The sequence below is a fragment of the Schistocerca piceifrons genome, unplaced genomic scaffold, assembly GCF_021461385.2.
Source record: "Schistocerca piceifrons isolate TAMUIC-IGC-003096 unplaced genomic scaffold, iqSchPice1.1 HiC_scaffold_569, whole genome shotgun sequence".
In the NCBI taxonomy this organism is placed as follows: Eukaryota; Metazoa; Arthropoda; class Insecta; order Orthoptera; family Acrididae; genus Schistocerca; species Schistocerca piceifrons.
The window spans coordinates 1-27,971 of record NW_025728809.1 but is presented as its reverse complement, the minus strand read 5'-3'; the positions used below and the strand labels follow the sequence as shown (position 1 = coordinate 27,971).

The following is a 27,971-nucleotide window of genomic DNA, read 5'->3' as shown; positions in this document are numbered from 1 at the left end:
AGGAGAAACAAAAATAGGAAGTAAAAGTGCAAATAGTGCCCTGTGTTCCCATGCGCTCACCCGCCCAAGTACTGACAAGGGCCAAAGTTGTTACGCATCGGCAATCGGACATTTTCTTTCATTTTCTCTTTATCGGTTGAGAACCAGTGTATTCAAGATATTATGGCCATTGCCGAGTGAATGCTGTAGCGCTTCCCGACGAGTCGGGTTCGGATCCTCTGTCAACTTCCACGCAGGGTGATGATCTTTTGGTCATCACACTCGCCAGCTGAAATCGGCGCTGCCTTTTCGTAGTAGTAAAAGAGTAGTGGCCCGTGGGGGGATCGAACCCACGACCTTCGCGTTATTAGCACGACGCTCTAACCAACTGAGCTAACGGGCCTCGGCAGATGCAGCTGCTCAGCCCTACGCTGGAAACAGGTGGCATGAAGCCATACACCATTTCTATGGTCGTCGTGTGTCTGCTTCCCTAGTCTATATTCTGCTGACGGTCACGAAACAGTAGCTATATTGCGAGCAGGACGGCAAACGGCTGCTCGGACAGCTCAAACTTGCCACGATTCGTGTGGAAAAAATTCCGTTCCGGTACCGGGAATCGAACCCGGGCCTCCTGGGTGAAAGCCAGGTATCCTAGCCACTAGACCACACCGGATGTGGACGTTTCGTTCGACCGTTCGTACGGTCGCTTGGCGCATTTCGTGTCGAGTGCCGCGTCGGCGCCCCTCTCTCTTTGCGAGCATCTTTGCACATACTGACTGGCAAGGCGCGCACCTCAAACGCCGCAGAGCAATGCTTTTGGCTTCATGCTCTGCTGGGAGAAGAGGAAAAGGGAAGCTGTAAGTAGCAATAACAGGAAGTAAACATTTTCCCGCTGAAGCGTTGAAACGTTGTGGATAACAAACAAGAAATACGTTGGCGCCCTAGCAACAGCACCACCATCAGTCACAGAAAATTAAATGCCCCGGGTGAGGATCGAACTCACGACCTTAAGATTATGAGACTTACGCGCTGCCTACTGCGCTACCGAGGCACGGGTGCACCGCTTGTCCTGGAAACTGGGTAAATACCGTACCCAATATTAGACGTAGAGACACTGTACTTCCTGGATAACGTGTTCTGTTGCTACACGTGCACTGCCGGCCCAGTTGATTGCGGTGCTGCTGCAGCTGTTGCAACGATAGGCAGCACTCCTTGTCGTTAAAGTTCAGAGCCTCGGAGGCACCCGGACCCAGCAACTTGTGAGGCCAGGCCGACGCTAGTCTGTAGAACATGATGCGAGCGTCCTAGTGGGGACCCGCGAGTGCTGCGTTCTCGGTCCTTCTCAAGGGAAATCCAGCTACACATTCTTGTGGATCGTGCATCTCAAGCGCTCAAGCCACGCGGCAGCATCATCGCGGGAAAAGCAAAATGATGCATCGGCCGGGAATCGAACCCGGGCCGCCCGCGTGGCAGGCGAGCATTCTACCACTGAACCACCGATGCTGGGGCCAGCGGTAACTTGACGCTGCTTCCCGAGCAGATGTCTCAAGGGAAAGTGGGACTGCCGTCAAGCGCCGTAGCATTCTGTGGGAAAGATGCTGCAGACGCTGAATCCTGCACTGCACTGCTTAAAAATGCCGCCAGAACGCGGTCCTCTGCGTACTCTTGCGTCGCCGGCGCCCAACTCTTGCCAAAGGATGCGAAATGTGCGCGGATACGCTGTCCGAATGCGTCTGGATGTGCTCCCCTAGCCTGCCTCGAAATGCGCCTGCCAGGTACGATCACCTTCGGCCGCTGCCGACTGGCGGGAAGCCGACACAGCGCGGACGCGCGGCGCTCGCTTGTGCGGTGGTGGTGTAATGGTCAGCATAGTTGCCTTCCAAGCAGTTGATCCGCGTTCGATTCCCGGCCACCGCAGCAGGCTTTTAATTTCGCGTATGAGTACTTTTGCCACGCGCTCTTAAATTATTGTTTTTTCGCCCTCTTACTCGCTGCATACCAGCCCTTAGTGTGTCTCGACTTGTCTCGTGTCTCGACTTGTCTCGACTTTGCTCAGCTGACGCGAGAGCTGACGCTCTCAAATCGGCCTTTATCAAAACGACAAGCACGAGAAACGACTGAGAGAGGTAAGGAGAGGCGAGGCGATGGACACACAGCACGCCCCCTTCATTTCACGGTGGCGTCTCCCTGACCGAATCGGGCTGTAGCTCCGAAAACAAAGGAGAAACAAAAATAGGAAGTAAAAGTGCAAATAGTGCCCTGTGTTCCCATGCGCTCACCCGCCCAAGTACTGACAAGGGCCAAAGTTGTTACGCATCGGCAATCGGACATTTTCTTTCATTTTCTCTTTATCGGTTGAGAACCAGTGTATTCAAGATATTATGGCCATTGCCGAGTGAATGCTGTAGCGCTTCCCGACGAGTCGGGTTCGGATCCTCTGTCAACTTCCACGCAGGGTGATGATCTTTTGGTCATCACACTCGCCAGCTGAAATCGGCGCTGCCTTTTCGTAGTAGTAAAAGAGTAGTGGCCCGTGGGGGGATCGAACCCACGACCTTCGCGTTATTAGCACGACGCTCTAACCAACTGAGCTAACGGGCCTCGGCAGATGCAGCTGCTCAGCCCTACGCTGGAAACAGGTGGCATGAAGCCATACACCATTTCTATGGTCGTCGTGTGTCTGCTTCCCTAGTCTATATTCTGCTGACGGTCACGAAACAGTAGCTATATTGCGAGCAGGACGGCAAACGGCTGCTCGGACAGCTCAAACTTGCCACGATTCGTGTGGAAAAAATTCCGTTCCGGTACCGGGAATCGAACCCGGGCCTCCTGGGTGAAAGCCAGGTATCCTAGCCACTAGACCACACCGGATGTGGACGTTTCGTTCGACCGTTCGTACGGTCGCTTGGCGCATTTCGTGTCGAGTGCCGCGTCGGCGCCCCTCTCTCTTTGCGAGCATCTTTGCACATACTGACTGGCAAGGCGCGCACCTCAAACGCCGCAGAGCAATGCTTTTGGCTTCATGCTCTGCTGGGAGAAGAGGAAAAGGGAAGCTGTAAGTAGCAATAACAGGAAGTAAACATTTTCCCGCTGAAGCGTTGAAACGTTGTGGATAACAAACAAGAAATACGTTGGCGCCCTAGCAACAGCACCACCATCAGTCACAGAAAATTAAATGCCCCGGGTGAGGATCGAACTCACGACCTTAAGATTATGAGACTTACGCGCTGCCTACTGCGCTACCGAGGCACGGGTGCACCGCTTGTCCTGGAAACTGGGTAAATACCGTACCCAATATTAGACGTAGAGACACTGTACTTCCTGGATAACGTGTTCTGTTGCTACACGTGCACTGCCGGCCCAGTTGATTGCGGTGCTGCTGCAGCTGTTTTAACGATAGGCAGCACTCCTTGTCGTTAAAGTTCAGAGCCTCGGAGGCACCCGGACCCAGCAACTTGTGAGGCCAGGCCGACGCTAGTCTGTAGAACATGATGCGAGCGTCCTAGTGGGGACCCGCGAGTGCTGCGTTCTCGGTCCTTCTCAAGGGAAATCCAGCTACACATTCTTGTGGATCGTGCATCTCAAGCGCTCAAGCCACGCGGCAGCATCATCGCGGGAAAAGCAAAATGATGCATCGGCCGGGAATCGAACCCGGGCCGCCCGCGTGGCAGGCGAGCATTCTACCACTGAACCACCGATGCTGGGGCCAGCGGTAACTTGACGCTGCTTCCCGAGCAGATGTCTCAAGGGAAAGTGGGACTGCCGTCAAGCGCCGTAGCATTCTGTGGGAAAGATGCTGCAGACGCTGAATCCTGCACTGCACTGCTTAAAAATGCCGCCAGAACGCGGTCCTCTGCGTACTCTTGCGTCGCCGGCGCCCAACTCTTGCCAAAGGATGCGAAATGTGCGCGGATACGCTGTCCGAATGCGTCTGGATGTGCTCCCCTAGCCTGCCTCGAAATGCGCCTGCCAGGTACGATCACCTTCGGCCGCTGCCGACTGGCGGGAAGCCGACACAGCGCGGACGCGCGGCGCTCGCTTGTGCGGTGGTGGTGTAATGGTCAGCATAGTTGCCTTCCAAGCAGTTGATCCGCGTTCGATTCCCGGCCACCGCAGCAGGCTTTTAATTTCGCGTATGAGTACTTTTGCCACGCGCTCTTAAATTATTGTTTTTTCGCCCTCTTACTCGCTGCATACCAGCCCTTAGTGTGTCTCGACTTGTCTCGTGTCTCGACTTGTCTCGACTTTGCTCAGCTGACGCGAGAGCTGACGCTCTCAAATCGGCCTTTATCAAAACGACAAGCACGAGAAACGACTGAGAGAGGTAAGGAGAGGCGAGGCGATGGACACACAGCACGCCCCCTTCATTTCACGGTGGCGTCTCCCTGACCGAATCGGGCTGTAGCTCCGAAAACAAAGGAGAAACAAAAATAGGAAGTAAAAGTGCAAATAGTGCCCTGTGTTCCCATGCGCTCACCCGCCCAAGTACTGACAAGGGCCAAAGTTGTTACGCATCGGCAATCGGACATTTTCTTTCATTTTCTCTTTATCGGTTGAGAACCAGTGTATTCAAGATATTATGGCCATTGCCGAGTGAATGCTGTAGCGCTTCCCGACGAGTCGGGTTCGGATCCTCTGTCAACTTCCACGCAGGGTGATGATCTTTTGGTCATCACACTCGCCAGCTGAAATCGGCGCTGCCTTTTCGTAGTAGTAAAAGAGTAGTGGCCCGTGGGGGGATCGAACCCACGACCTTCGCGTTATTAGCACGACGCTCTAACCAACTGAGCTAACGGGCCTCGGCAGATGCAGCTGCTCAGCCCTACGCTGGAAACAGGTGGCATGAAGCCATACACCATTTCTATGGTCGTCGTGTGTCTGCTTCCCTAGTCTATATTCTGCTGACGGTCACGAAACAGTAGCTATATTGCGAGCAGGACGGCAAACGGCTGCTCGGACAGCTCAAACTTGCCACGATTCGTGTGGAAAAAATTCCGTTCCGGTACCGGGAATCGAACCCGGGCCTCCTGGGTGAAAGCCAGGTATCCTAGCCACTAGACCACACCGGATGTGGACGTTTCGTTCGACCGTTCGTACGGTCGCTTGGCGCATTTCGTGTCGAGTGCCGCGTCGGCGCCCCTCTCTCTTTGCGAGCATCTTTGCACATACTGACTGGCAAGGCGCGCACCTCAAACGCCGCAGAGCAATGCTTTTGGCTTCATGCTCTGCTGGGAGAAGAGGAAAAGGGAAGCTGTAAGTAGCAATAACAGGAAGTAAACATTTTCCCGCTGAAGCGTTGAAACGTTGTGGATAACAAACAAGAAATACGTTGGCGCCCTAGCAACAGCACCACCATCAGTCACAGAAAATTAAATGCCCCGGGTGAGGATCGAACTCACGACCTTAAGATTATGAGACTTACGCGCTGCCTACTGCGCTACCGAGGCACGGGTGCACCGCTTGTCCTGGAAACTGGGTAAATACCGTACCCAATATTAGACGTAGAGACACTGTACTTCCTGGATAACGTGTTCTGTTGCTACACGTGCACTGCCGGCCCAGTTGATTGCGGTGCTGCTGCAGCTGTTGCAACGATAGGCAGCACTCCTTGTCGTTAAAGTTCAGAGCCTCGGAGGCACCCGGACCCAGCAACTTGTGAGGCCAGGCCGACGCTAGTCTGTAGAACATGATGCGAGCGTCCTAGTGGGGACCCGCGAGTGCTGCGTTCTCGGTCCTTCTCAAGGGAAATCCAGCTACACATTCTTGTGGATCGTGCATCTCAAGCGCTCAAGCCACGCGGCAGCATCATCGCGGGAAAAGCAAAATGATGCATCGGCTAGTCTGTAGAACATGATGCGAGCGTCCTAGTGGGGACCCGCGAGTGCTGCGTTCTCGGTCCTTCTCAAGGGAAATCCAGCTACACATTCTTGTGGATCGTGCATCTCAAGCGCTCAAGCCACGCGGCAGCATCATCGCGGGAAAAGCAAAATGATGCATCGGCCGGGAATCGAACCCGGGCCGCCCGCGTGGCAGGCGAGCATTCTACCACTGAACCACCGATGGTGGGGCCAGCGGTAACTTGACGCTGCTTCCCGAGCAGATGTCTCAAGGGAAAGTGGGACTGCCGTCAAGCGCCGTAGCATTCTGTGGGAAAGATGCTGCAGACGCTGAATCCTGCACTGCACTGCTTAAAAATGCCGCCAGAACGCGGTCCTCTGCGTACTCTTGCGTCGCCGGCGCCCAACTCTTGCCAAAGGATGCGAAATGTGCGCGGATACGCTGTCCGAATGCGTCTGGATGTGCTCCCCTAGCCTGCCTCGAAATGCGCCTGCCAGGTACGATCACCTTCGGCCGCTGCCGACTGGCGGGAAGCCGACACAGCGCGGACGCGCGGCGCTCGCTTGTGCGGTGGTGGTGTAATGGTCAGCATAGTTGCCTTCCAAGCAGTTGATCCGCGTTCGATTCCCGGCCACCGCAGCAGGCTTTTAATTTCGCGTATGAGTACTTTTGCCACGCGCTCTTAAATTATTGTTTTTTCGCCCTCTTACTCGCTGCATACCAGCCCTTAGTGTGTCTCGACTTGTCTCGTGTCTCGACTTGTCTCGACTTGTCTCGACTTGTCTCGACTTGTCTCGACTTTGCTCAGCTGACGCGAGAGCTGACGCTCTCAAATCGGCCTTTATCAAAACGACAAGCACGAGAAACGACTGAGAGAGGTAAGGAGAGGCGAGGCGATGGACACACAGCACGCCCCCTTCATTTCACGGTGGCGTCTCCCTGACCGAATCGGGCTGTAGCTCCGAAAACAAAGGAGAAACAAAAATAGGAAGTAAAAGTGCAAATAGTGCCCTGTGTTCCCATGCGCTCACCCGCCCAAGTACTGACAAGGGCCAAAGTTGTTACGCATCGGCAATCGGACATTTTCTTTCATTTTCTCTTTATCGGTTGAGAACCAGTGTATTCAAGATATTATGGCCATTGCCGAGTGAATGCTGTAGCGCTTCCCGACGAGTCGGGTTCGGATCCTCTGTCAACTTCCACGCAGGGTGATGATCTTTTGGTCATCACACTCGCCAGCTGAAATCGGCGCTGCCTTTTCGTAGTAGTAAAAGAGTAGTGGCCCGTGGGGGGATCGAACCCACGACCTTCGCGTTATTAGCACGACGCTCTAACCAACTGAGCTAACGGGCCTCGGCAGATGCAGCTGCTCAGCCCTACGCTGGAAACAGGTGGCATGAAGCCATACACCATTTCTATGGTCGTCGTGTGTCTGCTTCCCTAGTCTATATTCTGCTGACGGTCACGAAACAGTAGCTATATTGCGAGCAGGACGGCAAACGGCTGCTCGGACAGCTCAAACTTGCCACGATTCGTGTGGAAAAAATTCCGTTCCGGTACCGGGAATCGAACCCGGGCCTCCTGGGTGAAAGCCAGGTATCCTAGCCACTAGACCACACCGGATGTGGACGTTTCGTTCGACCGTTCGTACGGTCGCTTGGCGCATTTCGTGTCGAGTGCCGCGTCGGCGCCCCTCTCTCTTTGCGAGCATCTTTGCACATACTGACTGGCAAGGCGCGCACCTCAAACGCCGCAGAGCAATGCTTTTGGCTTCATGCTCTGCTGGGAGAAGAGGAAAAGGGAAGCTGTAAGTAGCAATAACAGGAAGTAAACATTTTCCCGCTGAAGCGTTGAAACGTTGTGGATAACAAACAAGAAATACGTTGGCGCCCTAGCAACAGCACCACCATCAGTCACAGAAAATTAAATGCCCCGGGTGAGGATCGAACTCACGACCTTAAGATTATGAGACTTACGCGCTGCCTACTGCGCTACCGAGGCACGGGTGCACCGCTTGTCCTGGAAACTGGGTAAATACCGTACCCAATATTAGACGTAGAGACACTGTACTTCCTGGATAACGTGTTCTGTTGCTACACGTGCACTGCCGGCCCAGTTGATTGCGGTGCTGCTGCAGCTGTTGCAACGATAGGCAGCACTCCTTGTCGTTAAAGTTCAGAGCCTCGGAGGCACCCGGACCCAGCAACTTGTGAGGCCAGGCCGACGCTAGTCTGTAGAACATGATGCGAGCGTCCTAGTGGGGACCCGCGAGTGCTGCGTTCTCGGTCCTTCTCAAGGGAAATCCAGCTACACATTCTTGTGGATCGTGCATCTCAAGCGCTCAAGCCACGCGGCAGCATCATCGCGGGAAAAGCAAAATGATGCATCGGCCGGGAATCGAACCCGGGCCGCCCGCGTGGCAGGCGAGCATTCTACCACTGAACCACCGATGCTGGGGCCAGCGGTAACTTGACGCTGCTTCCCGAGCAGATGTCTCAAGGGAAAGTGGGACTGCCGTCAAGCGCCGTAGCATTCTGTGGGAAAGATGCTGCAGACGCTGAATCCTGCACTGCACTGCTTAAAAATGCCGCCAGAACGCGGTCCTCTGCGTACTCTTGCGTCGCCGGCGCCCAACTCTTGCCAAAGGATGCGAAATGTGCGCGGATACGCTGTCCGAATGCGTCTGGATGTGCTCCCCTAGCCTGCCTCGAAATGCGCCTGCCAGGTACGATCACCTTCGGCCGCTGCCGACTGGCGGGAAGCCGACACAGCGCGGACGCGCGGCGCTCGCTTGTGCGGTGGTGGTGTAATGGTCAGCATAGTTGCCTTCCAAGCAGTTGATCCGCGTTCGATTCCCGGCCACCGCAGCAGGCTTTTAATTTCGCGTATGAGTACTTTTGCCACGCGCTCTTAAATTATTGTTTTTTCGCCCTCTTACTCGCTGCATACCAGCCCTTAGTGTGTCTCGACTTGTCTCGTGTCTCGACTTGTCTCGACTTTGCTCAGCTGACGCGAGAGCTGACGCTCTCAAATCGGCCTTTATCAAAACGACAAGCACGAGAAACGACTGAGAGAGGTAAGGAGAGGCGAGGCGATGGACACACAGCACGCCCCCTTCATTTCACGGTGGCGTCTCCCTGACCGAATCGGGCTGTAGCTCCGAAAACAAAGGAGAAACAAAAATAGGAAGTAAAAGTGCAAATAGTGCCCTGTGTTCCCATGCGCTCACCCGCCCAAGTACTGACAAGGGCCAAAGTTGTTACGCATCGGCAATCGGACATTTTCTTTCATTTTCTCTTTATCGGTTGAGAACCAGTGTATTCAAGATATTATGGCCATTGCCGAGTGAATGCTGTAGCGCTTCCCGACGAGTCGGGTTCGGATCCTCTGTCAACTTCCACGCAGGGTGATGATCTTTTGGTCATCACACTCGCCAGCTGAAATCGGCGCTGCCTTTTCGTAGTAGTAAAAGAGTAGTGGCCCGTGGGGGGATCGAACCCACGACCTTCGCGTTATTAGCACGACGCTCTAACCAACTGAGCTAACGGGCCTCGGCAGATGCAGCTGCTCAGCCCTACGCTGGAAACAGGTGGCATGAAGCCATACACCATTTCTATGGTCGTCGTGTGTCTGCTTCCCTAGTCTATATTCTGCTGACGGTCACGAAACAGTAGCTATATTGCGAGCAGGACGGCAAACGGCTGCTCGGACAGCTCAAACTTGCCACGATTCGTGTGGAAAAAATTCCGTTTCGGTACCGGGAATCGAACCCGGGCCTCCTGGGTGAAAGCCAGGTATCCTAGCCACTAGACCACACCGGATGTGGACGTTTCGTTCGACCGTTCGTACGGTCGCTTGGCGCATTTCGTGTCGAGTGCCGCGTCGGCGCCCCTCTCTCTTTGCGAGCATCTTTGCACATACTGACTGGCAAGGCGCGCACCTCAAACGCCGCAGAGCAATGCTTTTGGCTTCATGCTCTGCTGGGAGAAGAGGAAAAGGGAAGCTGTAAGTAGCAATAACAGGAAGTAAACATTTTCCCGCTGAAGCGTTGAAACGTTGTGGATAACAAACAAGAAATACGTTGGCGCCCTAGCAACAGCACCACCATCAGTCACAGAAAATTAAATGCCCCGGGTGAGGATCGAACTCACGACCTTAAGATTATGAGACTTACGCGCTGCCTACTGCGCTACCGAGGCACGGGTGCACCGCTTGTCCTGGAAACTGGGTAAATACCGTACCCAATATTAGACGTAGAGACACTGTACTTCCTGGATAACGTGTTCTGTTGCTACACGTGCACTGCCGGCCCAGTTGATTGCGGTGCTGCTGCAGCTGTTGCAACGATAGGCAGCACTCCTTGTCGTTAAAGTTCAGAGCCTCGGAGGCACCCGGACCCAGCAACTTGTGAGGCCAGGCCGACGCTAGTCTGTAGAACATGATGCGAGCGTCCTAGTGGGGACCCGCGAGTGCTGCGTTCTCGGTCCTTCTCAAGGGAAATCCAGCTACACATTCTTGTGGATCGTGCATCTCAAGCGCTCAAGCCACGCGGCAGCATCATCGCGGGAAAAGCAAAATGATGCATCGGCCGGGAATCGAACCCGGGCCGCCCGCGTGGCAGGCGAGCATTCTACCACTGAACCACCGATGCTGGGGCCAGCGGTAACTTGACGCTGCTTCCCGAGCAGATGTCTCAAGGGAAAGTGGGACTGCCGTCAAGCGCCGTAGCATTCTGTGGGAAAGATGCTGCAGACGCTGAATCCTGCACTGCACTGCTTAAAAATGCCGCCAGAACGCGGTCCTCTGCGTACTCTTGCGTCGCCGGCGCCCAACTCTTGCCAAAGGATGCGAAATGTGCGCGGATACGCTGTCCGAATGCGTCTGGATGTGCTCCCCTAGCCTGCCTCGAAATGCGCCTGCCAGGTACGATCACCTTCGGCCGCTGCCGACTGGCGGGAAGCCGACACAGCGCGGACGCGCGGCGCTCGCTTGTGCGGTGGTGGTGTAATGGTCAGCATAGTTGCCTTCCAAGCAGTTGATCCGCGTTCGATTCCCGGCCACCGCAGCAGGCTTTTAATTTCGCGTATGAGTACTTTTGCCACGCGCTCTTAAATTATTGTTTTTTCGCCCTCTTACTCGCTGCATACCAGCCCTTAGTGTGTCTCGACTTGTCTCGTGTCTCGACTTGTCTCGACTTTGCTCAGCTGACGCGAGAGCTGACGCTCTCAAATCGGCCTTTATCAAAACGACAAGCACGAGAAACGACTGAGAGAGGTAAGGAGAGGCGAGGCGATGGACACACAGCACGCCCCCTTCATTTCACGGTGGCGTCTCCCTGACCGAATCGGGCTGTAGCTCCGAAAACAAAGGAGAAACAAAAATAGGAAGTAAAAGTGCAAATAGTGCCCTGTGTTCCCATGCGCTCACCCGCCCAAGTACTGACAAGGGCCAAAGTTGTTACGCATCGGCAATCGGACATTTTCTTTCATTTTCTCTTTATCGGTTGAGAACCAGTGTATTCAAGATATTATGGCCATTGCCGAGTGAATGCTGTAGCGCTTCCCGACGAGTCGGGTTCGGATCCTCTGTCAACTTCCACGCAGGGTGATGATCTTTTGGTCATCACACTCGCCAGCTGAAATCGGCGCTGCCTTTTCGTAGTAGTAAAAGAGTAGTGGCCCGTGGGGGGATCGAACCCACGACCTTCGCGTTATTAGCACGACGCTCTAACCAACTGAGCTAACGGGCCTCGGCAGATGCAGCTGCTCAGCCCTACGCTGGAAACAGGTGGCATGAAGCCATACACCATTTCTATGGTCGTCGTGTGTCTGCTTCCCTAGTCTATATTCTGCTGACGGTCACGAAACAGTAGCTATATTGCGAGCAGGACGGCAAACGGCTGCTCGGACAGCTCAAACTTGCCACGATTCGTGTGGAAAAAATTCCGTTCCGGTACCGGGAATCGAACCCGGGCCTCCTGGGTGAAAGCCAGGTATCCTAGCCACTAGACCACACCGGATGTGGACGTTTCGTTCGACCGTTCGTACGGTCGCTTGGCGCATTTCGTGTCGAGTGCCGCGTCGGCGCCCCTCTCTCTTTGCGAGCATCTTTGCACATACTGACTGGCAAGGCGCGCACCTCAAACGCCGCAGAGCAATGCTTTTGGCTTCATGCTCTGCTGGGAGAAGAGGAAAAGGGAAGCTGTAAGTAGCAATAACAGGAAGTAAACATTTTCCCGCTGAAGCGTTGAAACGTTGTGGATAACAAACAAGAAATACGTTGGCGCCCTAGCAACAGCACCACCATCAGTCACAGAAAATTAAATGCCCCGGGTGAGGATCGAACTCACGACCTTAAGATTATGAGACTTACGCGCTGCCTACTGCGCTACCGAGGCACGGGTGCACCGCTTGTCCTGGAAACTGGGTAAATACCGTACCCAATATTAGACGTAGAGACACTGTACTTCCTGGATAACGTGTTCTGTTGCTACACGTGCACTGCCGGCCCAGTTGATTGCGGTGCTGCTGCAGCTGTTGCAACGATAGGCAGCACTCCTTGTCGTTAAAGTTCAGAGCCTCGGAGGCACCCGGACCCAGCAACTTGTGAGGCCAGGCCGACGCTAGTCTGTAGAACATGATGCGAGCGTCCTAGTGGGGACCCGCGAGTGCTGCGTTCTCGGTCCTTCTCAAGGGAAATCCAGCTACACATTCTTGTGGATCGTGCATCTCAAGCGCTCAAGCCACGCGGCAGCATCATCGCGGGAAAAGCAAAATGATGCATCGGCCGGGAATCGAACCCGGGCCGCCCGCGTGGCAGGCGAGCATTCTACCACTGAACCACCGATGCTGGGGCCAGCGGTAACTTGACGCTGCTTCCCGAGCAGATGTCTCAAGGGAAAGTGGGACTGCCGTCAAGCGCCGTAGCATTCTGTGGGAAAGATGCTGCAGACGCTGAATCCTGCACTGCACTGCTTAAAAATGCCGCCAGAACGCGGTCCTCTGCGTACTCTTGCGTCGCCGGCGCCCAACTCTTGCCAAAGGATGCGAAATGTGCGCGGATACGCTGTCCGAATGCGTCTGGATGTGCTCCCCTAGCCTGCCTCGAAATGCGCCTGCCAGGTACGATCACCTTCGGCCGCTGCCGACTGGCGGGAAGCCGACACAGCGCGGACGCGCGGCGCTCGCTTGTGCGGTGGTGGTGTAATGGTCAGCATAGTTGCCTTCCAAGCAGTTGATCCGCGTTCGATTCCCGGCCACCGCAGCAGGCTTTTAATTTCGCGTATGAGTACTTTTGCCACGCGCTCTTAAATTATTGTTTTTTCGCCCTCTTACTCGCTGCATACCAGCCCTTAGTGTGTCTCGACTTGTCTCGTGTCTCGACTTGTCTCGACTTTGCTCAGCTGACGCGAGAGCTGACGCTCTCAAATCGGCCTTTATCAAAACGACAAGCACGAGAAACGACTGAGAGAGGTAAGGAGAGGCGAGGCGATGGACACACAGCACGCCCCCTTCATTTCACGGTGGCGTCTCCCTGACCGAATCGGGCTGTAGCTCCGAAAACAAAGGAGAAACAAAAATAGGAAGTAAAAGTGCAAATAGTGCCCTGTGTTCCCATGCGCTCACCCGCCCAAGTACTGACAAGGGCCAAAGTTGTTACGCATCGGCAATCGGACATTTTCTTTCATTTTCTCTTTATCGGTTGAGAACCAGTGTATTCAAGATATTATGGCCATTGCCGAGTGAATGCTGTAGCGCTTCCCGACGAGTCGGGTTCGGATCCTCTGTCAACTTCCACGCAGGGTGATGATCTTTTGGTCATCACACTCGCCAGCTGAAATCGGCGCTGCCTTTTCGTAGTAGTAAAAGAGTAGTGGCCCGTGGGGGGATCGAACCCACGACCTTCGCGTTATTAGCACGACGCTCTAACCAACTGAGCTAACGGGCCTCGGCAGATGCAGCTGCTCAGCCCTACGCTGGAAACAGGTGGCATGAAGCCATACACCATTTCTATGGTCGTCGTGTGTCTGCTTCCCTAGTCTATATTCTGCTGACGGTCACGAAACAGTAGCTATATTGCGAGCAGGACGGCAAACGGCTGCTCGGACAGCTCAAACTTGCCACGATTCGTGTGGAAAAAATTCCGTTCCGGTACCGGGAATCGAACCCGGGCCTCCTGGGTGAAAGCCAGGTATCCTAGCCACTAGACCACACCGGATGTGGACGTTTCGTTCGACCGTTCGTACGGTCGCTTGGCGCATTTCGTGTCGAGTGCCGCGTCGGCGCCCCTCTCTCTTTGCGAGCATCTTTGCACATACTGACTGGCAAGGCGCGCACCTCAAACGCCGCAGAGCAATGCTTTTGGCTTCATGCTCTGCTGGGAGAAGAGGAAAAGGGAAGCTGTAAGTAGCAATAACAGGAAGTAAACATTTTCCCGCTGAAGCGTTGAAACGTTGTGGATAACAAACAAGAAATACGTTGGCGCCCTAGCAACAGCACCACCATCAGTCACAGAAAATTAAATGCCCCGGGTGAGGATCGAACTCACGACCTTAAGATTATGAGACTTACGCGCTGCCTACTGCGCTACCGAGGCACGGGTGCACCGCTTGTCCTGGAAACTGGGTAAATACCGTACCCAATATTAGACGTAGAGACACTGTACTTCCTGGATAACGTGTTCTGTTGCTACACGTGCACTGCCGGCCCAGTTGATTGCGGTGCTGCTGCAGCTGTTGCAACGATAGGCAGCACTCCTTGTCGTTAAAGTTCAGAGCCTCGGAGGCACCCGGACCCAGCAACTTGTGAGGCCAGGCCGACGCTAGTCTGTAGAACATGATGCGAGCGTCCTAGTGGGGACCCGCGAGTGCTGCGTTCTCGGTCCTTCTCAAGGGAAATCCAGCTACACATTCTTGTGGATCGTGCATCTCAAGCGCTCAAGCCACGCGGCAGCATCATCGCGGGAAAAGCAAAATGATGCATCGGCCGGGAATCGAACCCGGGCCGCCCGCGTGGCAGGCGAGCATTCTACCACTGAACCACCGATGCTGGGGCCAGCGGTAACTTGACGCTGCTTCCCGAGCAGATGTCTCAAGGGAAAGTGGGACTGCCGTCAAGCGCCGTAGCATTCTGTGGGAAAGATGCTGCAGACGCTGAATCCTGCACTGCACTGCTTAAAAATGCCGCCAGAACGCGGTCCTCTGCGTACTCTTGCGTCGCCGGCGCCCAACTCTTGCCAAAGGATGCGAAATGTGCGCGGATACGCTGTCCGAATGCGTCTGGATGTGCTCCCCTAGCCTGCCTCGAAATGCGCCTGCCAGGTACGATCACCTTCGGCCGCTGCCGACTGGCGGGAAGCCGACACAGCGCGGACGCGCGGCGCTCGCTTGTGCGGTGGTGGTGTAATGGTCAGCATAGTTGCCTTCCAAGCAGTTGATCCGCGTTCGATTCCCGGCCACCGCAGCAGGCTTTTAATTTCGCGTATGAGTACTTTTGCCACGCGCTCTTAAATTATTGTTTTTTCGCCCTCTTACTCGCTGCATACCAGCCCTTAGTGTGTCTCGACTTGTCTCGTGTCTCGACTTGTCTCGACTTTGCTCAGCTGACGCGAGAGCTGACGCTCTCAAATCGGCCTTTATCAAAACGACAAGCACGAGAAACGACTGAGAGAGGTAAGGAGAGGCGAGGCGATGGACACACAGCACGCCCCCTTCATTTCACGGTGGCGTCTCCCTGACCGAATCGGGCTGTAGCTCCGAAAACAAAGGAGAAACAAAAATAGGAAGTAAAAGTGCAAATAGTGCCCTGTGTTCCCATGCGCTCACCCGCCCAAGTACTGACAAGGGCCAAAGTTGTTACGCATCGGCAATCGGACATTTTCTTTCATTTTCTCTTTATCGGTTGAGAACCAGTGTATTCAAGATATTATGGCCATTGCCGAGTGAATGCTGTAGCGCTTCCCGACGAGTCGGGTTCGGATCCTCTGTCAACTTCCACGCAGGGTGATGATCTTTTGGTCATCACACTCGCCAGCTGAAATCGGCGCTGCCTTTTCGTAGTAGTAAAAGAGTAGTGGCCCGTGGGGGGATCGAACCCACGACCTTCGCGTTATTAGCACGACGCTCTAACCAACTGAGCTAACGGGCCTCGGCAGATGCAGCTGCTCAGCCCTACGCTGGAAACAGGTGGCATGAAGCCATACACCATTTCTATGGTCGTCGTGTGTCTGCTTCCCTAGTCTATATTCTGCTGACGGTCACGAAACAGTAGCTATATTGCGAGCAGGACGGCAAACGGCTGCTCGGACAGCTCAAACTTGCCACGATTCGTGTGGAAAAAATTCCGTTCCGGTACCGGGAATCGAACCCGGGCCTCCTGGGTGAAAGCCAGGTATCCTAGCCACTAGACCACACCGGATGTGGACGTTTCGTTCGACCGTTCGTACGGTCGCTTGGCGCATTTCGTGTCGAGTGCCGCGTCGGCGCCCCTCTCTCTTTGCGAGCATCTTTGCACATACTGACTGGCAAGGCGCGCACCTCAAACGCCGCAGAGCAATGCTTTTGGCTTCATGCTCTGCTGGGAGAAGAGGAAAAGGGAAGCTGTAAGTAGCAATAACAGGAAGTAAACATTTTCCCGCTGAAGCGTTGAAACGTTGTGGATAACAAACAAGAAATACGTTGGCGCCCTAGCAACAGCACCACCATCAGTCACAGAAAATTAAATGCCCCGGGTGAGGATCGAACTCACGACCTTAAGATTATGAGACTTACGCGCTGCCTACTGCGCTACCGAGGCACGGGTGCACCGCTTGTCCTGGAAACTGGGTAAATACCGTACCCAATATTAGACGTAGAGACACTGTACTTCCTGGATAACGTGTTCTGTTGCTACACGTGCACTGCCGGCCCAGTTGATTGCGGTGCTGCTGCAGCTGTTGCAACGATAGGCAGCACTCCTTGTCGTTAAAGTTCAGAGCCTCGGAGGCACCCGGACCCAGCAACTTGTGAGGCCAGGCCGACGCTAGTCTGTAGAACATGATGCGAGCGTCCTAGTGGGGACCCGCGAGTGCTGCGTTCTCGGTCCTTCTCAAGGGAAATCCAGCTACACATTCTTGTGGATCGTGCATCTCAAGCGCTCAAGCCACGCGGCAGCATCATCGCGGGAAAAGCAAAATGATGCATCGGCCGGGAATCGAACCCGGGCCGCCCGCGTGGCAGGCGAGCATTCTACCACTGAACCACCGATGCTGGGGCCAGCGGTAACTTGACGCTGCTTCCCGAGCAGATGTCTCAAGGGAAAGTGGGACTGCCGTCAAGCGCCGTAGCATTCTGTGGGAAAGATGCTGCAGACGCTGAATCCTGCACTGCACTGCTTAAAAATGCCGCCAGAACGCGGTCCTCTGCGTACTCTTGCGTCGCCGGCGCCCAACTCTTGCCAAAGGATGCGAAATGTGCGCGGATACGCTGTCCGAATGCGTCTGGATGTGCTCCCCTAGCCTGCCTCGAAATGCGCCTGCCAGGTACGATCACCTTCGGCCGCTGCCGACTGGCGGGAAGCCGACACAGCGCGGACGCGCGGCGCTCGCTTGTGCGGTGGTGGTGTAATGGTCAGCATAGTTGCCTTCCAAGCAGTTGATCCGCGTTCGATTCCCGGCCACCGCAGCAGGCTTTTAATTTCGCGTATGAGTACTTTTGCCACGCGCTCTTAAATTATTGTTTTTTCGCCCTCTTACTCGCTGCATACCAGCCCTTAGTGTGTCTCGACTTGTCTCGTGTCTCGACTTGTCTCGACTTTGCTCAGCTGACGCGAGAGCTGACGCTCTCAAATCGGCCTTTATCAAAACGACAAGCACGAGAAACGACTGAGAGAGGTAAGGAGAGGCGAGGCGATGGACACACAGCACGCCCCCTTCATTTCACGGTGGCGTCTCCCTGACCGAATCGGGCTGTAGCTCCGAAAACAAAGGAGAAACAAAAATAGGAAGTAAAAGTGCAAATAGTGCCCTGTGTTCCCATGCGCTCACCCGCCCAAGTACTGACAAGGGCCAAAGTTGTTACGCATCGGCAATCGGACATTTTCTTTCATTTTCTCTTTATCGGTTGAGAACCAGTGTATTCAAGATATTATGGCCATTGCCGAGTGAATGCTGTAGCGCTTCCCGACGAGTCGGGTTCGGATCCTCTGTCAACTTCCACGCAGGGTGATGATCTTTTGGTCATCACACTCGCCAGCTGAAATCGGCGCTGCCTTTTCGTAGTAGTAAAAGAGTAGTGGCCCGTGGGGGGATCGAACCCACGACCTTCGCGTTATTAGCACGACGCTCTAACCAACTTTTTTTTTTTTTTTTTTTTTACAGTACTGAAATTAAAATCCTAAAACATGACTATATAATGTAGACTGCTGACTGAAATAAAGATTAAAACACGAAAACTTCAGTCCTGGTGTAGAGAAGAAACATATATAAAGGCGGCAAATCCAGAAACAGTATAAAAGAAAATGGCTCACACAGGTGACCTTAGCCAACACCCTCTCTTTCAAATGTCAGGCTAAGCATATTGGCAAAAGCATCTCGGAGGCCTGGCAATCGCAAGCGCTGCCAGTAAGCAGTAAGCATGTACTGCCGAAACGCTAGGTGTCCATCCTCTTCATGACAACTGTTGACAAAATGTACGAAATGGCCAATCAACCACATGACGGTATGGAGCTTCGTCCGCGGAAAAAAGGAAGAATCGGGCCGGACGATGATGTCAATAGTATAAGCGGCTTCAGCAGACCTAGTGACAAAAGCAAGTTGTTTCCTGAGCCAACGCCAATTAGCAAGGTGCCCACAGCAGGTGAATCGATGTTCAAGGGTATCCAGGAGACCACACCGAGTACAGGTGTCCGTGTCAGAAAGACCAATACGGTGCAGTCGTACATTGGTGGGAACCAAATTATTTATTACCCTATACCACGTGGACGCCACGGCCATAGAGTGGATCGGCAGACTAACGTTCTTCCAGACGTTCCTCCAGGACACGGATGGAGACGCCAGTTCTATTGGATTGGGACTGGCCAGCCCCTCCCAGCGGGCAATCAAGCTCTTGGTCGTTGGCACCGGTCGCCGCAAGAAGACGTCACCGAGGTAACTCACCGCAATGTAAAATTCCCGAATGTGTTTCAACTTAAAATTTAGGCGTCCGACATCGACAGGTGGAGCAAGGCTCGCCGGACGCACAACAGTAAAAAGCCTGGATGTAATTGAAGTCACTTCTTGCGTAACAATTAGAGTCGTTCGGCGGACGTACAAAGCAGACGCCTTGCGAGTAATGTCAGAGAGGCCCAAGCCTCCGGAGAGACGCGGTTTCGTCATTACCTCGTAACGTAACTTGAATAGATGGCCCTTCCATATAAACCTGCTAGACAATTGGCGCAACCTTTTCGCCACCATCATGGGAAGTGGGAACAGCTGAGCAACATAATAAGCTTTACATAGGACGTAGGTGTCTAAAATTCGGACTTTTTGCAAAATGGTAGCAGAGCGCTGCTCATGGACCATCAGAGCCCCCTGTATCTTCTCGGTGACAGATTTCCAATTGAGAGCCGCCATTTTTAGAGGACACCGATCAATGATAATCCCCAAGGACGTATGGCGATCGACAAAAGTGGCCCAAGGGACGTCAGCATCGCGAAATCCTCGAATATCAAGGAACTTACATTTACCCTGATTGAGACGCGCTCCAGAGACACGACAGTATGCATCAACTGCCCCTTTCAACAACGGGATATCATCTCGTTGACGGAGGAGAACAACGACATCATCCGCATATGCCTTAACCGAGAGCTTCCCACCAGAGAGGGACATACCCTGAAGCTTGAGAGCAATAGTCCGAAGCAGCGGTTCCAGGGACAAAACGAATAAAGACATAGAGAGCGGACTACCCTGAGGCACTCCGCGGCGGATAGCAATGGGCGGCGTCAGCTGCCCATTGACTGACACCCGAGCTGTTATTCCCCTGTACAAATTGCCAAGAACACCACGTGATGAAGCGTTAAAACCTATTGTACCTAAAACACGATCTAAAAACACATGACTGACGTGATCAAAAGCCTTATAAAAATCAAGGAAGGCAAAGGCACAATGTACGTTTGTAACCGCCGCAACCGAGACAACATCCCGATATTCGGCTACTGGTGTCAGAATAGATCTATCATGAAAACAACATTGATGTGCACCAATCACACCCCGAAGCAGAGAAGACAGCCGGCTATTGAGCGCTCTAGCAGCTGTCTTATAGTCAAAATTCAGCAATGTGAGCGGACGAAGATTGGCAGCAGATGAACGACCAGAGGACTTCGGAATTAAAACAATTTTCCCTACTTTAAAATCGGCAGGCACATCCATCCCTCTGACAATCTCATTTAAAATCTGCGTAAAAATGCCACCCAAAAGAGGCCAAAAACGGAGATAAAATTCTTTAGGCAGGCCGTCTGGACCCGGCGATTTACTGGACGGAGAGCGAGCAATAAAATCGAAAACATCATCTACCTGGAACTCCCGGAGAAATTCGCCGTTCGCGTCAGGCGCGATCGTCGCAGTTAGATCCCCAAAGACATCATCCGAAAGAGACTCACCAGAATCATTGGCAGAATAGAGACTAGTGTAATACTGATGAAGAGCACGAACCATTTCCTCCTGTGCACTAAGCTGTCGCCCATCATCCACCGTAAGAGAAGAGATGAAGGAGCGACGACGACGAGTCTGATGCCGTAGCAGGTGGTACAAGGATGTCAGTTCACCTTCAACAAGAGAGTGAGGTTTCGACTTAACTCGCAGACCATCCATCTGTCGTCGTTTAAGGCTCAAGAGCTTGGCTTTAATACGACGAACATCATGGATCCGCAGTGGAGAGGTACCCGCCGCGTCATATAGTTCACGCAGGACAGAGTAGTAATATTCATACGTGTTCTTAAAATCACGCGTCCTAGCAGCACAGTAGAAAATCAAAGTCTGACGAATCTTGGGCTTGGCAAACGCAGTCCACCAAACCAGCAAGGAGGGGTATCGCGGGACAGAGCGAAGACATCGCTCCCACACGCCACTTATAACATCATCCATAGCACTGTCGGCAAGGTGGGAAACATTTAACATCCACTGGGAACGATAAAGTTTTGCAGGTTGGCGACTAAGATTTACAGTTGCAGTAAAAGCACAATGGTCAGAAAAACTAGTAGGAATAACATCGACAGAAAGAATTTTATCACATAAAAAATCAGATAAATAGAATCTGTCGAGTCTACTGCATGAGGACGCGGTAAAAAACGTATATTTCACCAGGGTTGGATATTTGTGTTCCCAAACATCACGCAGATGCATCGTACGAACTAAGTCATGTAAATCACGGCAATAATTAAAATTGGGGGACTGGTCTGCAGGGCGTAAAACACAATTAAAATCGCCTCCGAGCAGGAGACTCCGAGGACTCTGGCGCAAAAGATAAATAAGCTCTTCTTTATAAAAGCGCGATCGAGCCACAGTGTGACCCGAACCAGAGGGGGCATACAAAACAACGAGGCGGAGATCAAAAAGACGACAACCAATCCCACGGCCAGAGTCAAGGAATTCAATGTCAGTAATAGGAATGCCCTCTCGAAAGAAAAGAGCAGTTCCTGTTGAATATTCCGGCGCGACATTAAAAACAGTTTGAAATCCAGGTAGAGAGAGATCAGAAAACAACACTTCCTGCAAAAACACTACGTCCGCACAGGCGTCGTAAATAAACTGCCGCAAAGAGGCAATGCGAACGTCGGACTCAATACGGTTAACATTTAAGGTAAGAAAGGTGTATGCTTGAACCATAGAGAGAAAAGCGAGAAAACAAATCACCTACACCGACGCACCAGCGTCACAGTCCATAGCAGGGGTGACGGAGGCATCCGAGGGAGGGGGACTGCTACCCCGTTCCGCGGATCCCTTACGTTTCGGTTTTTTACGAACAGCATTAACGTTCGGCTGAACGCGTAACTTGCGTCGGCTGACGGGCAAGGAAACTTCAGCCGCCGGTGACGTAGGAGGGTCAAGTTCTGTATCCGACACCACCCGCGCCGGTCCACATGCGGGATCCGGGGTCGCGGGGGAAACATCCGACAAAACGGAATGGTCAACACCTGCACTAGCTTCCGGCAAACATGGACTGCACGGAGGCGAAACGTGAGCAGGAAGGTCCGAGGCCGCAGAGTTGGAAGGAAGCGGAGCAGCTCCGCTGGCAGAGGTATGGGGCAGCGAAGCAGGAAGTTGTCGCGGCTCCACTTGTTGTGACATCGAAGTCGGTTCGGAAGACGGCGCCAACAGGCCCGACCGACGACCCGACTCGAGAGAAGCTGCGTCGGAGGCCGGAGGGGCGCCAGCAGCCGCCACCGGAACCGCTACCTCAGGAGGGCAGGGAGCAGCTACAGTACACAGTGGCTCGGAGGATGCCGGTCGCTCGGACTGGGGCATCTCAGGGAGATCCTCATCCGTACTATTTCCATCGTGTGGGCGACGCCTCTTATTATTCAAAAGTGGCACACCCACCTGAGGGACAGACGGAACAACATCAGATTTAGCACGCAAAGGAGGAAATTCTGTATCAGGGGTGCGCAAAACCTGTGGCGGGGCGCTACTACCACTGGACTGTGCTACACCAAGAGCAGAACCACCTGCAACGAGGTCAGCGACCGTTAACTTGCGACGCTGTTCGAGAGAATTTTTTAAAACAAAAACTCTCCGCGGACAGTCGGTACGCACGTGACCACTTTCATTGCACAAAAAACAGGTGCCAACCTGACCACTATATGTTACATGGACACGATATCCACCGATCTGCAGGTGAGATGGAATATTCTGCTTAACGTGCATTTCGACTGAACGAATACCACTGTAACATTGCAGGCGATGTTGGCTTGACCAGCGTTCAAGGCGAATGCTCTTTACATCACCATACTTCTGTAGACCCTCCTTAAGATAGACATTATCCACCTCCGGTGGAAGGTTGTAAACACGAACATTGGTATACGTGATGGAAGCATTGGAAAGCAGCACGGTACTTACAGAATCATCCCGATGCCGAAAGAGAACTTGATGACCATATTTAGAAAGAATTTTATCAACCTGAAGTGGGTCCATAAACTTAACAAAGAAAACATACAGTTCGGTATCAAAATAAGCAGTGTGCACCTGATCCGAATGAACACCAAAGGTATCTACCAACCAATCATGAATCTCAAGAGAACTAGGTTGCACATGGCGGGTTGACTTGTCAAAAGCAAAACTAACTGTAGCCTGACGAGGAATAACCTGGGACGACATTTTCAAAATATGCGGTCGAAACCGCTACACAAAAAAACACTGAAATAAGGACAGAAAGTAACACAAGGTACGAAACAACGACGGAGAAATACTCTCAGAAGTTGCAACACAACACGTAACAAAAACGATAGTCCACTATACGTAACGCTACGGCGGAGCGGAAGACTAGGCACGTCCACACTGCACGGCGTCTAAAGCGGAACTGAACCAACTGAGCTAACGGGCCTCGGCAGATGCAGCTGCTCAGCCCTACGCTGGAAACAGGTGGCATGAAGCCATACACCATTTCTATGGTCGTCGTGTGTCTGCTTCCCTAGTCTATATTCTGCTGACGGTCACGAAACAGTAGCTATATTGCGAGCAGGACGGCAAACGGCTGCTCGGACAGCTCAAACTTGCCACGATTCGTGTGGAAAAAATTCCGTTCCGGTACCGGGAATCGAACCCGGGCCTCCTGGGTGAAAGCCAGGTATCCTAGCCACTAGACCACACCGGATGTGGACGTTTCGTTCGACCGTTCGTACGGTCGCTTGGCGCATTTCGTGTCGAGTGCCGCGTCGGCGCCCCTCTCTCTTTGCGAGCATCTTTGCACATACTGACTGGCAAGGCGCGCACCTCAAACGCCGCAGAGCAATGCTTTTGGCTTCATGCTCTGCTGGGAGAAGAGGAAAAGGGAAGCTGTAAGTAGCAATAACAGGAAGTAAACATTTTCCCGCTGAAGCGTTGAAACGTTGTGGATAACAAACAAGAAATACGTTGGCGCCCTAGCAACAGCACCACCATCAGTCACAGAAAATTAAATGCCCCGGGTGAGGATCGAACTCACGACCTTAAGATTATGAGACTTACGCGCTGCCTACTGCGCTACCGAGGCACGGGTGCACCGCTTGTCCTGGAAACTGGGTAAATACCGTACCCAATATTAGACGTAGAGACACTGTACTTCCTGGATAACGTGTTCTGTTGCTACACGTGCACTGCCGGCCCAGTTGATTGCGGTGCTGCTGCAGCTGTTGCAACGATAGGCAGCACTCCTTGTCGTTAAAGTTCAGAGCCTCGGAGGCACCCGGACCCAGCAACTTGTGAGGCCAGGCCGACGCTAGTCTGTAGAACATGATGCGAGCGTCCTAGTGGGGACCCGCGAGTGCTGCGTTCTCGGTCCTTCTCAAGGGAAATCCAGCTACACATTCTTGTGGATCGTGCATCTCAAGCGCTCAAGCCACGCGGCAGCATCATCGCGGGAAAAGCAAAATGATGCATCGGCCGGGAATCGAACCCGGGCCGCCCGCGTGGCAGGCGAGCATTCTACCACTGAACCACCGATGCTGGGGCCAGCGGTAACTTGACGCTGCTTCCCGAGCAGATGTCTCAAGGGAAAGTGGGACTGCCGTCAAGCGCCGTAGCATTCTGTGGGAAAGATGCTGCAGACGCTGAATCCTGCACTGCACTGCTTAAAAATGCCGCCAGAACGCGGTCCTCTGCGTACTCTTGCGTCGCCGGCGCCCAACTCTTGCCAAAGGATGCGAAATGTGCGCGGATACGCTGTCCGAATGCGTCTGGATGTGCTCCCCTAGCCTGCCTCGAAATGCGCCTGCCAGGTACGATCACCTTCGGCCGCTGCCGACTGGCGGGAAGCCGACACAGCGCGGACGCGCGGCGCTCGCTTGTGCGGTGGTGGTGTAATGGTCAGCATAGTTGCCTTCCAAGCAGTTGATCCGCGTTCGATTCCCGGCCACCGCAGCAGGCTTTTAATTTCGCGTATGAGTACTTTTGCCACGCGCTCTTAAATTATTGTTTTTTCGCCCTCTTACTCGCTGCATACCAGCCCTTAGTGTGTCTCGACTTGTCTCGTGTCTCGACTTGTCTCGACTTTGCTCAGCTGACGCGAGAGCTGACGCTCTCAAATCGGCCTTTATCAAAACGACAAGCACGAGAAACGACTGAGAGAGGTAAGGAGAGGCGAGGCGATGGACACACAGCACGCCCCCTTCATTTCACGGTGGCGTCTCCCTGACCGAATCGGGCTGTAGCTCCGAAAACAAAGGAGAAACAAAAATAGGAAGTAAAAGTGCAAATAGTGCCCTGTGTTCCCATGCGCTCACCCGCCCAAGTACTGACAAGGGCCAAAGTTGTTACGCATCGGCAATCGGACATTTTCTTTCATTTTCTCTTTATCGGTTGAGAACCAGTGTATTCAAGATATTATGGCCATTGCCGAGTGAATGCTGTAGCGCTTCCCGACGAGTCGGGTTCGGATCCTCTGTCAACTTCCACGCAGGGTGATGATCTTTTGGTCATCACACTCGCCAGCTGAAATCGGCGCTGCCTTTTCGTAGTAGTAAAAGAGTAGTGGCCCGTGGGGGGATCGAACCCACGACCTTCGCGTTATTAGCACGACGCTCTAACCAACTGAGCTAACGGGCCTCGGCAGATGCAGCTGCTCAGCCCTACGCTGGAAACAGGTGGCATGAAGCCATACACCATTTCTATGGTCGTCGTGTGTCTGCTTCCCTAGTCTATATTCTGCTGACGGTCACGAAACAGTAGCTATATTGCGAGCAGGACGGCAAACGGCTGCTCGGACAGCTCAAACTTGCCACGATTCGTGTGGAAAAAATTCCGTTCCGGTACCGGGAATCGAACCCGGGCCTCCTGGGTGAAAGCCAGGTATCCTAGCCACTAGACCACACCGGATGTGGACGTTTCGTTCGACCGTTCGTACGGTCGCTTGGCGCATTTCGTGTCGAGTGCCGCGTCGGCGCCCCTCTCTCTTTGCGAGCATCTTTGCACATACTGACTGGCAAGGCGCGCACCTCAAACGCCGCAGAGCAATGCTTTTGGCTTCATGCTCTGCTGGGAGAAGAGGAAAAGGGAAGCTGTAAGTAGCAATAACAGGAAGTAAACATTTTCCCGCTGAAGCGTTGAAACGTTGTGGATAACAAACAAGAAATACGTTGGCGCCCTAGCAACAGCACCACCATCAGTCACAGAAAATTAAATGCCCCGGGTGAGGATCGAACTCACGACCTTAAGATTATGAGACTTACGCGCTGCCTACTGCGCTACCGAGGCACGGGTGCACCGCTTGTCCTGGAAACTGGGTAAATACCGTACCCAATATTAGACGTAGAGACACTGTACTTCCTGGATAACGTGTTCTGTTGCTACACGTGCACTGCCGGCCCAGTTGATTGCGGTGCTGCTGCAGCTGTTGCAACGATAGGCAGCACTCCTTGTCGTTAAAGTTCAGAGCCTCGGAGGCACCCGGACCCAGCAACTTGTGAGGCCAGGCCGACGCTAGTCTGTAGAACATGATGCGAGCGTCCTAGTGGGGACCCGCGAGTGCTGCGTTCTCGGTCCTTCTCAAGGGAAATCCAGCTACACATTCTTGTGGATCGTGCATCTCAAGCGCTCAAGCCACGCGGCAGCATCATCGCGGGAAAAGCAAAATGATGCATCGGCCGGGAATCGAACCCGGGCCGCCCGCGTGGCAGGCGAGCATTCTACCACTGAACCACCGATGCTGGGGCCAGCGGTAACTTGACGCTGCTTCCCGAGCAGATGTCTCAAGGGAAAGTGGGACTGCCGTCAAGCGCCGTAGCATTCTGTGGGAAAGATGCTGCAGACGCTGAATCCTGCACTGCACTGCTTAAAAATGCCGCCAGAACGCGGTCCTCTGCGTACTCTTGCGTCGCCGGCGCCCAACTCTTGCCAAAGGATGCGAAATGTGCGCGGATACGCTGTCCGAATGCGTCTGGATGTGCTCCCCTAGCCTGCCTCGAAATGCGCCTGCCAGGTACGATCACCTTCGGCCGCTGCCGACTGGCGGGAAGCCGACACAGCGCGGACGCGCGGCGCTCGCTTGTGCGGTGGTGGTGTAATGGTCAGCATAGTTGCCTTCCAAGCAGTTGATCCGCGTTCGATTCCCGGCCACCGCAGCAGGCTTTTAATTTCGCGTATGAGTACTTTTGCCACGCGCTCTTAAATTATTGTTTTTTCGCCCTCTTACTCGCTGCATACCAGCCCTTAGTGTGTCTCGACTTGTCTCGTGTCTCGACTTGTCTCGACTTTGCTCAGCTGACGCGAGAGCTGACGCTCTCAAATCGGCCTTTATCAAAACGACAAGCACGAGAAACGACTGAGAGAGGTAAGGAGAGGCGAGGCGATGGACACACAGCACGCCCCCTTCATTTCACGGTGGCGTCTCCCTGACCGAATCGGGCTGTAGCTCCGAAAACAAAGGAGAAACAAAAATAGGAAGTAAAAGTGCAAATAGTGCCCTGTGTTCCCATGCGCTCACCCGCCCAAGTACTGACAAGGGCCAAAGTTGTTACGCATCGGCAATCGGACATTTTCTTTCATTTTCTCTTTATCGGTTGAGAACCAGTGTATTCAAGATATTATGGCCATTGCCGAGTGAATGCTGTAGCGCTTCCCGACGAGTCGGGTTCGGATCCTCTGTCAACTTCCACGCAGGGTGATGATCTTTTGGTCATCACACTCGCCAGCTGAAATCGGCGCTGCCTTTTCGTAGTAGTAAAAGAGTAGTGGCCCGTGGGGGGATCGAACCCACGACCTTCGCGTTATTAGCACGACGCTCTAACCAACTGAGCTAACGGGCCTCGGCAGATGCAGCTGCTCAGCCCTACGCTGGAAACAGGTGGCATGAAGCCATACCACCATTTCTATGCGTCGTCGTGTGTCTGCTTCCCTAGTCTATATTCTGCTGACGGTCCACGAAACAGTAGCTATATTGCGAGCAGGAGACGGGAAAACGGCTGCCGGACGGACGGATACCCGAGACTCACATGAGACCAGCCACGGAATCC

At 53.5% G+C, this 27,971-nt stretch overlaps 50 non-coding genes across 50 annotated transcripts; 10 read left to right on the top strand and 40 right to left on the bottom strand.

The window, feature by feature from the left end:
* Window positions 1-308: 308 nt before the first annotated feature.
* On the bottom strand, window positions 309-382 carry Trnai-aau. The gene has a single exon. It is a non-coding gene; the product is annotated as a tRNA-Ile (tRNA).
* A 198-nt stretch (window positions 383-580) lies between these two features.
* Trnae-uuc lies at window positions 581-652 on the bottom strand. The gene has a single exon. It is a non-coding gene; the product is annotated as a tRNA-Glu (tRNA).
* A 305-nt stretch (window positions 653-957) lies between these two features.
* Window positions 958-1,030, bottom strand: Trnam-cau. Its single transcript has one exon. It is a non-coding gene; the product is annotated as a tRNA-Met (tRNA).
* A 381-nt stretch (window positions 1,031-1,411) lies between these two features.
* Window positions 1,412-1,482, bottom strand: Trnag-gcc. Its single transcript has one exon. It is a non-coding gene; the product is annotated as a tRNA-Gly (tRNA).
* Window positions 1,483-1,824: 342 nt separating this feature from the next.
* On the top strand, window positions 1,825-1,896 carry Trnag-ucc. Its single transcript has one exon. It is a non-coding gene; the product is annotated as a tRNA-Gly (tRNA).
* A 610-nt stretch (window positions 1,897-2,506) lies between these two features.
* Window positions 2,507-2,580, bottom strand: Trnai-aau. The gene has a single exon. It is a non-coding gene; the product is annotated as a tRNA-Ile (tRNA).
* A 198-nt stretch (window positions 2,581-2,778) lies between these two features.
* On the bottom strand, window positions 2,779-2,850 carry Trnae-uuc. Its single transcript has one exon. It is a non-coding gene; the product is annotated as a tRNA-Glu (tRNA).
* A 305-nt stretch (window positions 2,851-3,155) lies between these two features.
* Trnam-cau lies at window positions 3,156-3,228 on the bottom strand. Its single transcript has one exon. It is a non-coding gene; the product is annotated as a tRNA-Met (tRNA).
* Window positions 3,229-3,609: 381 nt separating this feature from the next.
* On the bottom strand, window positions 3,610-3,680 carry Trnag-gcc. Its single transcript has one exon. It is a non-coding gene; the product is annotated as a tRNA-Gly (tRNA).
* Window positions 3,681-4,022: 342 nt separating this feature from the next.
* On the top strand, window positions 4,023-4,094 carry Trnag-ucc. Its single transcript has one exon. It is a non-coding gene; the product is annotated as a tRNA-Gly (tRNA).
* A 610-nt stretch (window positions 4,095-4,704) lies between these two features.
* Trnai-aau lies at window positions 4,705-4,778 on the bottom strand. The gene has a single exon. It is a non-coding gene; the product is annotated as a tRNA-Ile (tRNA).
* A 198-nt stretch (window positions 4,779-4,976) lies between these two features.
* Trnae-uuc lies at window positions 4,977-5,048 on the bottom strand. The gene has a single exon. It is a non-coding gene; the product is annotated as a tRNA-Glu (tRNA).
* A 305-nt stretch (window positions 5,049-5,353) lies between these two features.
* On the bottom strand, window positions 5,354-5,426 carry Trnam-cau. Its single transcript has one exon. It is a non-coding gene; the product is annotated as a tRNA-Met (tRNA).
* Window positions 5,427-5,971: 545 nt separating this feature from the next.
* Trnag-gcc lies at window positions 5,972-6,042 on the bottom strand. The gene has a single exon. It is a non-coding gene; the product is annotated as a tRNA-Gly (tRNA).
* Window positions 6,043-6,384: 342 nt separating this feature from the next.
* Trnag-ucc lies at window positions 6,385-6,456 on the top strand. Its single transcript has one exon. It is a non-coding gene; the product is annotated as a tRNA-Gly (tRNA).
* A 640-nt stretch (window positions 6,457-7,096) lies between these two features.
* On the bottom strand, window positions 7,097-7,170 carry Trnai-aau. Its single transcript has one exon. It is a non-coding gene; the product is annotated as a tRNA-Ile (tRNA).
* Window positions 7,171-7,368: 198 nt separating this feature from the next.
* On the bottom strand, window positions 7,369-7,440 carry Trnae-uuc. The gene has a single exon. It is a non-coding gene; the product is annotated as a tRNA-Glu (tRNA).
* A 305-nt stretch (window positions 7,441-7,745) lies between these two features.
* On the bottom strand, window positions 7,746-7,818 carry Trnam-cau. The gene has a single exon. It is a non-coding gene; the product is annotated as a tRNA-Met (tRNA).
* A 381-nt stretch (window positions 7,819-8,199) lies between these two features.
* Window positions 8,200-8,270, bottom strand: Trnag-gcc. Its single transcript has one exon. It is a non-coding gene; the product is annotated as a tRNA-Gly (tRNA).
* A 342-nt stretch (window positions 8,271-8,612) lies between these two features.
* Window positions 8,613-8,684, top strand: Trnag-ucc. Its single transcript has one exon. It is a non-coding gene; the product is annotated as a tRNA-Gly (tRNA).
* A 610-nt stretch (window positions 8,685-9,294) lies between these two features.
* On the bottom strand, window positions 9,295-9,368 carry Trnai-aau. The gene has a single exon. It is a non-coding gene; the product is annotated as a tRNA-Ile (tRNA).
* Window positions 9,369-9,566: 198 nt separating this feature from the next.
* Window positions 9,567-9,638, bottom strand: Trnae-uuc. The gene has a single exon. It is a non-coding gene; the product is annotated as a tRNA-Glu (tRNA).
* A 305-nt stretch (window positions 9,639-9,943) lies between these two features.
* Window positions 9,944-10,016, bottom strand: Trnam-cau. The gene has a single exon. It is a non-coding gene; the product is annotated as a tRNA-Met (tRNA).
* A 381-nt stretch (window positions 10,017-10,397) lies between these two features.
* Trnag-gcc lies at window positions 10,398-10,468 on the bottom strand. Its single transcript has one exon. It is a non-coding gene; the product is annotated as a tRNA-Gly (tRNA).
* Window positions 10,469-10,810: 342 nt separating this feature from the next.
* On the top strand, window positions 10,811-10,882 carry Trnag-ucc. Its single transcript has one exon. It is a non-coding gene; the product is annotated as a tRNA-Gly (tRNA).
* A 610-nt stretch (window positions 10,883-11,492) lies between these two features.
* Window positions 11,493-11,566, bottom strand: Trnai-aau. The gene has a single exon. It is a non-coding gene; the product is annotated as a tRNA-Ile (tRNA).
* Window positions 11,567-11,764: 198 nt separating this feature from the next.
* On the bottom strand, window positions 11,765-11,836 carry Trnae-uuc. Its single transcript has one exon. It is a non-coding gene; the product is annotated as a tRNA-Glu (tRNA).
* Window positions 11,837-12,141: 305 nt separating this feature from the next.
* Window positions 12,142-12,214, bottom strand: Trnam-cau. The gene has a single exon. It is a non-coding gene; the product is annotated as a tRNA-Met (tRNA).
* A 381-nt stretch (window positions 12,215-12,595) lies between these two features.
* Window positions 12,596-12,666, bottom strand: Trnag-gcc. Its single transcript has one exon. It is a non-coding gene; the product is annotated as a tRNA-Gly (tRNA).
* Window positions 12,667-13,008: 342 nt separating this feature from the next.
* Trnag-ucc lies at window positions 13,009-13,080 on the top strand. Its single transcript has one exon. It is a non-coding gene; the product is annotated as a tRNA-Gly (tRNA).
* Window positions 13,081-13,690: 610 nt separating this feature from the next.
* Window positions 13,691-13,764, bottom strand: Trnai-aau. Its single transcript has one exon. It is a non-coding gene; the product is annotated as a tRNA-Ile (tRNA).
* Window positions 13,765-13,962: 198 nt separating this feature from the next.
* Trnae-uuc lies at window positions 13,963-14,034 on the bottom strand. Its single transcript has one exon. It is a non-coding gene; the product is annotated as a tRNA-Glu (tRNA).
* Window positions 14,035-14,339: 305 nt separating this feature from the next.
* Trnam-cau lies at window positions 14,340-14,412 on the bottom strand. The gene has a single exon. It is a non-coding gene; the product is annotated as a tRNA-Met (tRNA).
* A 381-nt stretch (window positions 14,413-14,793) lies between these two features.
* On the bottom strand, window positions 14,794-14,864 carry Trnag-gcc. The gene has a single exon. It is a non-coding gene; the product is annotated as a tRNA-Gly (tRNA).
* Window positions 14,865-15,206: 342 nt separating this feature from the next.
* On the top strand, window positions 15,207-15,278 carry Trnag-ucc. The gene has a single exon. It is a non-coding gene; the product is annotated as a tRNA-Gly (tRNA).
* Window positions 15,279-15,888: 610 nt separating this feature from the next.
* Window positions 15,889-15,962, bottom strand: Trnai-aau. The gene has a single exon. It is a non-coding gene; the product is annotated as a tRNA-Ile (tRNA).
* Window positions 15,963-16,160: 198 nt separating this feature from the next.
* Window positions 16,161-16,232, bottom strand: Trnae-uuc. Its single transcript has one exon. It is a non-coding gene; the product is annotated as a tRNA-Glu (tRNA).
* A 305-nt stretch (window positions 16,233-16,537) lies between these two features.
* On the bottom strand, window positions 16,538-16,610 carry Trnam-cau. Its single transcript has one exon. It is a non-coding gene; the product is annotated as a tRNA-Met (tRNA).
* Window positions 16,611-16,991: 381 nt separating this feature from the next.
* Trnag-gcc lies at window positions 16,992-17,062 on the bottom strand. Its single transcript has one exon. It is a non-coding gene; the product is annotated as a tRNA-Gly (tRNA).
* Window positions 17,063-17,404: 342 nt separating this feature from the next.
* Trnag-ucc lies at window positions 17,405-17,476 on the top strand. Its single transcript has one exon. It is a non-coding gene; the product is annotated as a tRNA-Gly (tRNA).
* Window positions 17,477-23,566: 6,090 nt separating this feature from the next.
* Window positions 23,567-23,638, bottom strand: Trnae-uuc. The gene has a single exon. It is a non-coding gene; the product is annotated as a tRNA-Glu (tRNA).
* Window positions 23,639-23,943: 305 nt separating this feature from the next.
* Trnam-cau lies at window positions 23,944-24,016 on the bottom strand. Its single transcript has one exon. It is a non-coding gene; the product is annotated as a tRNA-Met (tRNA).
* Window positions 24,017-24,397: 381 nt separating this feature from the next.
* On the bottom strand, window positions 24,398-24,468 carry Trnag-gcc. Its single transcript has one exon. It is a non-coding gene; the product is annotated as a tRNA-Gly (tRNA).
* A 342-nt stretch (window positions 24,469-24,810) lies between these two features.
* On the top strand, window positions 24,811-24,882 carry Trnag-ucc. Its single transcript has one exon. It is a non-coding gene; the product is annotated as a tRNA-Gly (tRNA).
* A 610-nt stretch (window positions 24,883-25,492) lies between these two features.
* Trnai-aau lies at window positions 25,493-25,566 on the bottom strand. Its single transcript has one exon. It is a non-coding gene; the product is annotated as a tRNA-Ile (tRNA).
* Window positions 25,567-25,764: 198 nt separating this feature from the next.
* Trnae-uuc lies at window positions 25,765-25,836 on the bottom strand. Its single transcript has one exon. It is a non-coding gene; the product is annotated as a tRNA-Glu (tRNA).
* A 305-nt stretch (window positions 25,837-26,141) lies between these two features.
* Window positions 26,142-26,214, bottom strand: Trnam-cau. The gene has a single exon. It is a non-coding gene; the product is annotated as a tRNA-Met (tRNA).
* A 381-nt stretch (window positions 26,215-26,595) lies between these two features.
* Window positions 26,596-26,666, bottom strand: Trnag-gcc. The gene has a single exon. It is a non-coding gene; the product is annotated as a tRNA-Gly (tRNA).
* Window positions 26,667-27,008: 342 nt separating this feature from the next.
* On the top strand, window positions 27,009-27,080 carry Trnag-ucc. Its single transcript has one exon. It is a non-coding gene; the product is annotated as a tRNA-Gly (tRNA).
* Window positions 27,081-27,690: 610 nt separating this feature from the next.
* Window positions 27,691-27,764, bottom strand: Trnai-aau. Its single transcript has one exon. It is a non-coding gene; the product is annotated as a tRNA-Ile (tRNA).
* Window positions 27,765-27,971: the final 207 nt, after the last annotated feature.